At 34.2% G+C, this 10,521-nt stretch overlaps 1 long non-coding RNA gene across 1 annotated transcript; it reads left to right on the forward strand.

Moving 5' to 3' along the window:
- The first annotated feature begins 7,813 nt into the window (after positions 1-7,813).
- On the forward strand, positions 7,814-10,521 carry LOC109052102. Its single transcript, XR_002011472.2, has 3 exons — positions 7,814-7,965; positions 9,329-9,427; positions 10,283-10,521. It is a non-coding gene; the product is annotated as an uncharacterized LOC109052102 (long non-coding RNA).

Raw genomic sequence — 10,521 nt, forward strand, 5'->3', positions numbered from 1 at the left:
TTTAATTTCATGCATAGGCTACAGATGCCAGTGATTTTTGGGCTATTCTAAGTAAAGTAAATCCCTAGTAAAGCTGTATTTGTACTGTTTTTGTATATTATGCATCCTCAAAACGGGTCAAATCACGATGATTATTATTATTATTTATTTATTTATTTATTTATTTTGTAACACTTTATAATAAGATCTTATTAGTTAAAGCTGAACAACGTTCGCCTCTCTATCGCCATGACTGTTTTAAACATAAAAACGCAAATTTACTTGTGGATTTATTTTATTTTATTTTTACTTAGGTTGTGTTTCGGCCCTTCCTCTTTGCATGGATAAATCAGTGATCAATAAGTGGATCTGTTGTTCATTGTACAATGTACATACACATTTATTTTGTTAAATAAAAATATACATTTATTCATTAATTTGTGTAAGCAGTTCCATCAAATAATATTAAAAAGTACAACATACGATTTTAGTAATATCTTAAGTATGTTAAGTATTATTAAAGGTCAAACTGAACATTTAACTAACAATAATAAATGCTTTAGATGTATTTTTCATTGTTAATTCATATTACCTAATTTACTTAACTAATGTTAACAAATGGCACCGTATTGTAATGGGTTACTTTTTTCTGTAACACACAAAAAAACTAACACACAAAAAAGTTTCTGACCTATGGCTAACAAAACAGTGTATGAAAACAAAAGGTCAAACCAAGGTCATAAAAGGCAGTTCCTCCAGCTAACATACAATCACAGGCAGGGCTGGAAACCAAGGGTTATAAACCAGGAAAGCAAACATCACACACAAAGACAGACTTACTATAAATCAGCAGGCAGAAACTCATAATCCATCTGACAAGCAAAGTAATCCAAGCAAACAAACTGAATAAAACAATGGGATACAGTGGGACTGACACCTCAAATAGTGTAACACAATCTGGCAGAGACCAGGAGAAGAAGGATGTAAATAGAGAGAGAAATAAGACAAAGGTGAAGTAAATGAGGTCAGGTGATATGCAAAATTGATTTTTTTTTTTTTTTTTTTAATTAAAACTTACATTTTAATTAATTATTTGGTACAGTGCACTTATTGTGTACATACATGTTTTTACATTGTACTTATATTTTAAAAATACCTAATATCTGTAATTACATTTATTATTACACTGTTGGCTTATTAGTTTTAGCTTAATTCTACTTTAGATTTATTAGTGACTTTAGTTCTGTCGCTGTCCTTACCTGTTTCCCTCCTCAATAGCAACAAAAGTGTTTTGCAATACAATATGAACACAATAAGTACATTGTACTTAATTTTTGATGTAAGTACATAGTTGTTAAGGCCACTTAATATAAAGTGGGATCAAAAATCATATCTGTAAGCTAAACAAAAACACACATGAGAAAGAGAGAAAACTAGCCTTTTTGATTCGCCATTACAATTGACTACTTTGGGGGGTCCAAGGGATGTAGAGTTTAGATGGGGGTAGGATATCACATGATTCTCACATTAGAACCTTAATTCATAAGTTCACACCTTTACAAAAAAAGGTGAGACTCTCATTAAGGAAATCTGAAGTTTAAAGTATGGGAGAAGATGCTGGGACTAGTACAGTACAGTAGGTATTAGGATCACTGAGAGTGTGTTTACACTCACTTAAAACAAACTCTGGTGCCACAGAGTAGAGAACCTTTCTGCGCACCAAACAAGGAGTATTGGTCTACTTCCAGATGAACTCTGGTCCAGTTCTACTGAAATATGAATTCAACTTGAACCAAAGACATATAAATGAACCGAAAACAGGATGTGGTGTCATAAGTTGTCATAATAATAATTGTAATTATAAAACAATAACGTTTCCAAAAGTGAGAATAAACTATGTATTCAAGTAAAATTTCCAGTCATCTTATAAAAAGTGAGCCATCCTACTTTTAAATCACTTGTTATGACAATTAATAAAAAAGTTTAGTATCACAAAATTCTTGCAAAACTTTAAAAAACATTAAGAAAAATTGGACGTTTCATATCATAATAAAATTAATTATTACACGATTATTTTCTCCTGTCTGAAAAAACCTGCATGTGATTTGGCATTTCTTCATATTTACAGTTTACTAATGCTGCTTAAATGTGCCATTAATGTTCTGAGACAACAATATATAGTGTATTTTATACAAATATAACTGACAAATGTAAATGACAAAAACAAAGTTTAAGGCTGATGTCATTATTCATTTTCACAGAAGCAAAGCAACAGATGTTATAAATAAAAACAGTTAACAATGTTATTGAATAGAATATATTAAAACCATTATTTCACGACATAGGCCTATTCTTATACACAGACAAAACAGTTGGAGATGCATTTATGTTTTTTGTTTTTGTTTTTGTTTTTTTTTTTTTTTTTTTTTTTTTTTTTTTTTTTTTTTATGCATTAGTAGGTGCATATTAATACCCTTTGAAAGGGTACTGTCCCAGTGACAACTTTTGATTTTTTTGAGAGTGGAACCTTTGTGGAAATAATGCTAATACTACTACTACTACTAATAATAATAATAATAATAATTAATAAAATATAATTTCAATATGATTGATATTTGTATATGTTTGTATACTATACCACTATTTTTGTTGCTTCATAATTATTTATAGTGCTTCTATTAAAATGCATGGCTTTTTAAGTTCAAAATATATTTTGAAAATACACAGATCCTGGGATAGGTCTAGCTGTAATTCTGTACTCAAATAAATGCACCATCCTTTGCATTTGTGCTTTGCATAACAATATGCTGTTGAAGTTTTAACTTTATTTTATTTGGCGGTTTCAATTACAGGCTGATCTTTTTACTTCAAAATAAAAACAATATTTTTTACTTCACAAATCTAAAAACATTACTGTGTCCCCAAATCCCTCAGTAATAAATACACTCAAAAGCCTTTGAGATTCATTTTAACACAATTTCACAGATCCATTTTCCAGATACACAAAATTAGATCTTTTTTTTTTTTTTTTTTAACTCAAATCTTTAAAATGCTGATGTTCAGATGAAATGACCAAATCTGTTGTGATGAGATTTTGTGCCATCTGCTCTGAAGGTTTCAATGTTTCCAACCTGTTTGCAATAAGCCTGAATGATTCATAAATCAAAATCTCAAGATCAAAATCACCAAACAATGTGACGGTGGGTGACATCCTGAAAATAAGAAAGCTTCAAGATGCCTGTCTATTAAAAAAAAAAAAAAAATGTGACTGGTGTCGAAAATAAATACGGAGCATCTCCTTGTGAGCACTGACAATGATTGCAAGGTGGGTGAGTAGGTGAGAGTTGGCGTAGATTGTAACCAACAGTATTACTAAAAACAGAATATATACCAATACACTTTACATTATACCTGTCACGATGAAGTACCAAAATGACCATGGCTTTACCACAGTGTTTTGGACATAAACCAGATTACCTTACTGTGGTCCTACACCATGGTACCATCACTGTACTTTTTTTATTTTTATCAAGACACTTGTCATTGTGACTCACTGGGGTTGGCTATAAATACGGAACATCTCTTCATGAGCATATTATTTTATCATCAAAACAGGCAGGGTCAAGCACCAGCAAACAGTATAATCCAAGGCAGAGGCAAAAGCGTAATCCAATGCAATGGTCAGGGGAGAAGACAAAAGAAACAGTCCAAGGACCAACAACACAGGAAAACTAGGAAACACAGAAACTAGTAAAAAGAGATGGCTATCCAGTGATCAGCGATTTAAATATCTGTATAAGCAGCTTTTATAGAAGACAAAGAGAACACATGACAAAACCAACCAATAAGAACAAGACACATGCAACCAAGGAATCAATCAGAACATGACACATGCAACCAAAGGAACCAATCAGAACATAACACACAGACAAGGGTAGCACATAACAAGATCAGATGAGGGGCAAGGAACATGGAATATAGGAATATGCCAATGGCAAGCCAGAGCAAAGAGCCAGGGCGGAGCCAGCAGAGCTGAAGATCACCACAGCTGAGCAGATGGGTCCAAAGATCCCCACTGTGGAGCAGACGACCACCACAACAGAACAGAGGAGAGCAACGATCCCCCAGTGAAGCACTTGACCACCACAGCAGAGCAGATATCCACCAATGTAGAGCTAACCAGGCAGGTAACCACAGAGGTGGATCAGGTGGGACTGGAACAGAGAGCACAGAGAAGCTAACAACGGCCTCTGTGGCCGAGACAGGACACACTGAGAGTTCACAGATGGCCTCCATGGCCATGACAGGACAGTCAGAAAGTTCAGGAGCTGCCACTTCAGGAGGAGCTGAAGTGGACACTGATGACTTGGGAGGTTCTGCAGCAGGAGCTGTCACCTCTGGAGGAACTGGAGCAGAAGTCAACAACTTGGGAGGTTTTGCAGAAGGAGCTGCTACCTCAGGAACTAGAATGAGCTCTGGAGCAGACCCATAGACTGGAGTGGGCTCTGGAGCAGACTTAAGGACTGGAGCAGGCTCTAGAGCAGATTCGAGGACTGGAACGGGCTCTGGAGCAGACTCACAGACTGGAGCGAGAACAAAGAAATATGTAGCTCAAACACACAGAATGACGACCGCCATTACAGGGAGCACAGAGGATAGGGGAACAGTCTCAGTGATAACCAGTGCTGAAGCACTCGGGATGCCTGCTGTGCGCTCCAACATCAATGGTGGGTCCACCACATTGGAAACCAGCCTCAAACGCCTGTGGAATGCCTGAGGGTCTTCAAATGCAACATTCACAATATCCGGGAGCACTGAAGTGGCATCCGTGATGGCTGAAGACTGTGACTTGACATCCATCATGGCTGGAGGCTCTGGTATGACAGCCATCTTGTGCAGTAGCTCTGGGTTTGTGGCCATCTTGGGAAGAGACTCTGAACTGAAAACACAGGAGCGATGATGATAATCACAGGACCTGCTGGTGGCCATTATGGGTCAAGCTCCTTATAATCCCTTTAGATATATTATTATAAAGTAAATACTGTACAAATGACTGCACATAATGTATTCTACATTGTGTAAATGCACACACATCTCTGTTGGTATTACCTGAAAAACATACAGTACTTGAGTAAAAGTACAGCTAACGTACATTGAAAATTATTCCACTACATGTTACAAGTCACCAATTCCAAAACAACTTGTGTATAATCTTAGAGTATCTTATTTGAACAGTACTTACGTATTATACCTAGCTTATAATAAATATAGGCTCAAAGATGCACTAGTCAAAGAGACATGCCAGTCAAAAACTGTAACGTTGTGGAAAAGTTGGGAAAAACAGGCAGAGGCAAGGATCTACAGTATGTGCAGGTATTTAATGAAAAAACTAGAACAAACAATAAACCAAAAACCACAGGGAACAAAGAACAGAATGATGGGCAAACAGACAACCATTACATTCAACAAAGAGCTAAAGAAACACTATACATATATATATATATATACAAACACACACACACACACAGGGGGCTAACAAGCTTAAAAACATAACAAGACTCACCTGGGAGACTAATCAAGGAGAACCAATGAACAAAAGACTACAAACTGACTACAAACACCACAGGAGACAGGAAGTGACTAAAATTCCAAGACAAAGCACAGAGAATATGTAACAAGAAACAGTTGATTTCACACTTATTTTCTAAAACCAAAAAAAAAGAAAAAGCAACTTAAAATTGCAACAATAACAACATCTTTCAAAAATGAATCTTTAGTATAAAAGATAGATACTGTAAAATAATGTGAAGTAAAATTAAGAAGTCAAAGCCTTCTTGCACTGGATGTGCTGGTTTCTCATTGGTGGCTGCAGTCATGTCCTCATTTCATGTATAAAACACCTGTGATTCACAACTACTTGCTAAGGAGCTCACATTCACATAAAGTATAGCCTTGTTGACAAGTTTGGGTGAGTAAGGACAAAACTTATAAGATACAGTACTTCCGGTGCCCTGTAGTAGGGAGTATCACATCTTTTGTAGCAGAAATAAACTGCTGCAGAAAAAGCTAGGTGCCATGCAAAATGTAATGTGTAACTGCAACACTCATTTCAAATGTAGTGGAGTATAGAGTACAGATACTCATTATAAAATTTAGTGAAGTTGCTAATATCTTTGATACTGTAAAATGACAAAATATCTGAAAAGATACTCAAGTACAGTAGTTAATTACATTTGCTACAATACATTAGACCTGGTTGCATGACCCTTTAAATAGCCTTTAATACAATGTAGATGGTATTTCATATTTCAAACAAGTTTGAATGTGTTAATTAATATCCTTAAACCTCAGTCCCAGCAAACACAGAACATTTCCTTAAAGTTAGTATAGGTAATTTTGCAACCTTAACATTGCAGGGTAGTTGTTTTTAAATAACCTAAAATAACTTTCACTTGCAGTTACAAGCAGCTAATTATCTGGTACATCATGTACAGCATTCTCAAATGACACAGCATCAAAATGTTCTGTTTATTTTCATCACAGATAAGATAATCTTCTCACATGTAATGTTGATTATGTCAGGAATGTGAACTGGTAAATGAAGAGTGACAGAGATAGTGATACTGTCTTCGTTTTGCAGTCTGGCTTCACGCATCATGAAAGTGTCAGCAGTGGGAGAGTGGTGGTGTTTGCATAGATCAGGGGTGTCAAACTCAGTCCCTGGAGGGCCGCGGCCCTGCAGCATTTAGTGTCAGCTCTGGTCCAGCACACATGCTACTGTATGTAGTTTTCAGATGAGCCTGAAAGACTTGATTAGCTTGATCAGGTGTGTTTGATCGGGGTGGAATCTAAACCCTCCAGGAACTCAGCTTGACACCTCAGACATAAGATGAAAAAGTTAAACTCTTGAAATTATCTGAATTCAGTGATCCAAGTATTAAATTTGCTTGCAACTATCAAAATATTTTTTTTTTAAATTTGTCAAATTTTATTTGTCAAATTTACAAAAAAAAAAAAAAGTCTTTTGTTTACATCAGAAGATACATTTTCTTCATACTACATAATTATGCAACTTTGTAATTAAATAATAATAATAATAATAATAATAACACTTTTATTTTAAACCTTATTAAAATGTTTAAGCATGTATTGAGCAGGAAAATATATACAAATGTTACCATTACATTTTACATTGTTACCGTTTTAAAAATGGTAATCTCACAATTTAACAGTACAATTTTTATTTTAGAACACATAGAACTGAAATATTGTCATATGAAGGCACTTTATGAACTAAATGAAACTTATTCGAAATCAGAACAATTTTATACATGTACATGTATTTCCACCCTAAAACCCATCAATACATGTTGATATAGTAAATATAAAAAAATAGAGGTGTGTTCATGTGTGTTTTAATATAATATTGAGTATATATGTGTGTGTGTGTGTGTGTGTGTGTCAATATCACTCTTGATAAAGGGCAGTATATGTCATATACTATTACATTTAAATATGGACTTATATAATTCAAATCTTAAGTGTATTTTATATGTTTAGTATAAAAAAGACAGCACTTGCAAAAACAATAATATGAATTAAATAAAAGGCCACAAAATGCAATCTTATGTTTCCTAACACACTTGAGTACACTTTTATAAAGTACACTTTGTAATTCAAACTGGGAATATCCAGTTAAGCAGGCTTTATTTGTATATTTGATGCTGACTTCATCCATTCAGAGAACACTCATTCATCTTTATTTGTTCCTCCAAGGAGATAAGACTGTTTACACTTTGCACACTGCGTGTATGTGTGTGTTTGACACACGTGACCCTGTGTCTCCTTACCGCTATAAAAGAGCAAAAGCTCAGATTCCAGCAGACATTTCAGAGCAGCCAGACAGGACTGAAACTGCATCACAAAACCTCAGATCCAAGATGAAGGCCTGGTTCGTTCTGTTCCTGCTGCTGCCTCTCTGCATGGGTAAGTCATTTCACATTTTTTGCTATCACTGGTGAAGTCTGTTCAAACTTTGTTGTTGTAAGAGGTGAATCCTTGATGAGAACAGCTGAAATGGTGTTGATTTTTACAACATTAACTTGGTTTTCTTTTAGCTTTCAAAGAAGAGTTTATTTTTAGTTCCAATCCTCTATATTTTTATGATATTTTTTTATGTAAATATCAAACGTTACTACAACAGGGGGGTATGGTGGCTCAGTTTAGGTCCATGTTGACCCGGGAGTTTGCATGTTCTCCCCCGTGTTGGCATGGGGTTCCTCCAGGTGCTCCAAGTTTCCCCCACAATCCACAGATATGCAGGTCAGGTGAATTAGAGACATTAAATTGCCCATAGGAGAGAGTGAGTGAGTGAGTGAGTGAGTGAGTTAGTGTGAGTGTGTGTGTTGGCCCTGTGAAGGACTGGCCATCCATCCAGGGTGTTTGAGATATGCTGGAATAGACTCCCATATTCCTAATATTCCTATGGGCAATTTAGACCCTACTTAGGACAAGCAGTGTGAAGAATGGAAGGAGGTTAATACAATAAAGTAATAAAATGAAAATGTCTCAATTCAAAGTTTCGCTTTTAGTTCATTAGTATTATTCAGTATTTCTGAATGTACAGTAACATGGATGTATGATGTATGAATATTATGTTTAATTGATAAATAAAGTGATTAAAAAACATATTGTGGAAATATTGTATAGTAATTTAAGATAAACACTACCATTCAAATGTTTAAACATTTTTAGTGTTTTTGAAAGAAGTCTCTTATGCTCACCAAGGTAATATTTATTTTATCCAAAATTCTGTAAAAATCTGTAATATTGTGAAAAAACAAATAAACAAACAAAACAAACAAAAAAAAAAAACGATTTTTAACTTTAAAATGTAATTTGCTCCTGTGATGAAAAGATGAATTTTCAGTATCATTGTAATATGTTAATTTGGTGGTGAAGAAACATTTCTTCTTATTATAAATGTTGAAAGCAGTTCCTTTTTTTCTCCAGTATTCTCTGATGAACAGAAAGTTCAAAAGAACATAAATGCCCTTACTGTCACGTTTGATAAATTTTTTTTTTGCATCTTTGCTGACTAAAAGTATCAATTTCTTAAAAAAAAACAAAAAAAAAAAAAAAACAACATCAACAACTTACAAACCCCAAACCTTTGAACACTCGTGTAACTTAATGTATGTATTTAAATATTATGTACCACAGTACAGAATTTATTTGCTATTCTGTTGTATTAACATGACAATTTTCTGAAATCCTTCATAACACCATTGTACTGTTTTGATGGCAGACTGAACAAACTTAAGGTCCTTTTGTGTGTTTGTGTGTTCAGCGGATCATTACATTGAGTGCTATGGTGAAGACTTCCTGATGGTGAGGAACATGGTTCTGCAGTGCAGGAGTAAAGTTCCTCAGGCCTGCTACACCAGAGGTAAATGAGTGCACAACACGGCCAGCTGAGACTCAAGGGCAGCTTCAGGCCAGTATAAACTCTGCATGTTTCTGCATTACACAATCAGCAGAAGCAGATAAAAACAATTTCAAAGAACACTGGAACGACTTCATTATAAATATAGGCTACTATTTTTAATGTAACATTTAGATATATATTTTAGTTAAAAAGTCTTCCGATAGATTCTTCGATCTTTAGGTTTTAAAGGAGTCTCACAATTTATTCATACAATTTTTCTTTCATAACAATTCTTGTGAAAAAGTTCTTTAATGTGCTGTTACATAATGTACTATATATCAGATAATATATTATTAATGAAATAGGAGACCACTAAATCTTACCTAAAGACAGAAACAATCATGACTGTTTTTAACACACTTACAAGCACTATAATAAAGACAAAGTACATTTTAAATCATTATTATTATTTTTTTTTTGTAAATAATCTTGACTTGTTTTGTCTATTTTGATGTTTTTACTAACACACTAAAGCATGTGTTGAATTGTTTAACTTTATTACAGTCTTATTATATTACAAAGTTAATATATTTTAAATGTACTATATTGTAACTTCATCATTACAAAAGTGTAATTACAAAAAAATACAAGTTTTTACAGAAATTACATTAAAGTACTGTATATTGTAGTTTACCATAAATGACTGTCGGTATATTCAGCAGTGCACTTTTTACCATATTTAAAAGACAATAGTATTATGAAATTACATATAAAGTTGTACTTAAGTCCTACTACAAAAGATAATACTACAATAAGAGATTTGGACACATCTTACATGTTGAGGGTGTGATAACTGATCTGAGATCTCTTCCACAGCAACTGGAGAGAAAGGCTGCGTCAGCGAGGTATTCTGTCAAAGGAAAGGCTGGACATGTTGTTATGAAAACCGGTGCAACGCTTGATCCTCATGGAGTCTGCTGACCACCAGCTTCACTTATGCCTCAGTCATCTTTGTTTTCATTTTATACTCTCTGACATCAATATGATTTTATATTGTGACACCAATGACTTCAAATTAAAAAAATAATTAAAAATAAATAAAAATTCAGTAACCA

This window comes from Cyprinus carpio, chromosome B13, assembly GCF_018340385.1.
Source record: "Cyprinus carpio isolate SPL01 chromosome B13, ASM1834038v1, whole genome shotgun sequence".
NCBI classification, from domain to species: domain Eukaryota; kingdom Metazoa; phylum Chordata; class Actinopteri; order Cypriniformes; family Cyprinidae; genus Cyprinus; species Cyprinus carpio.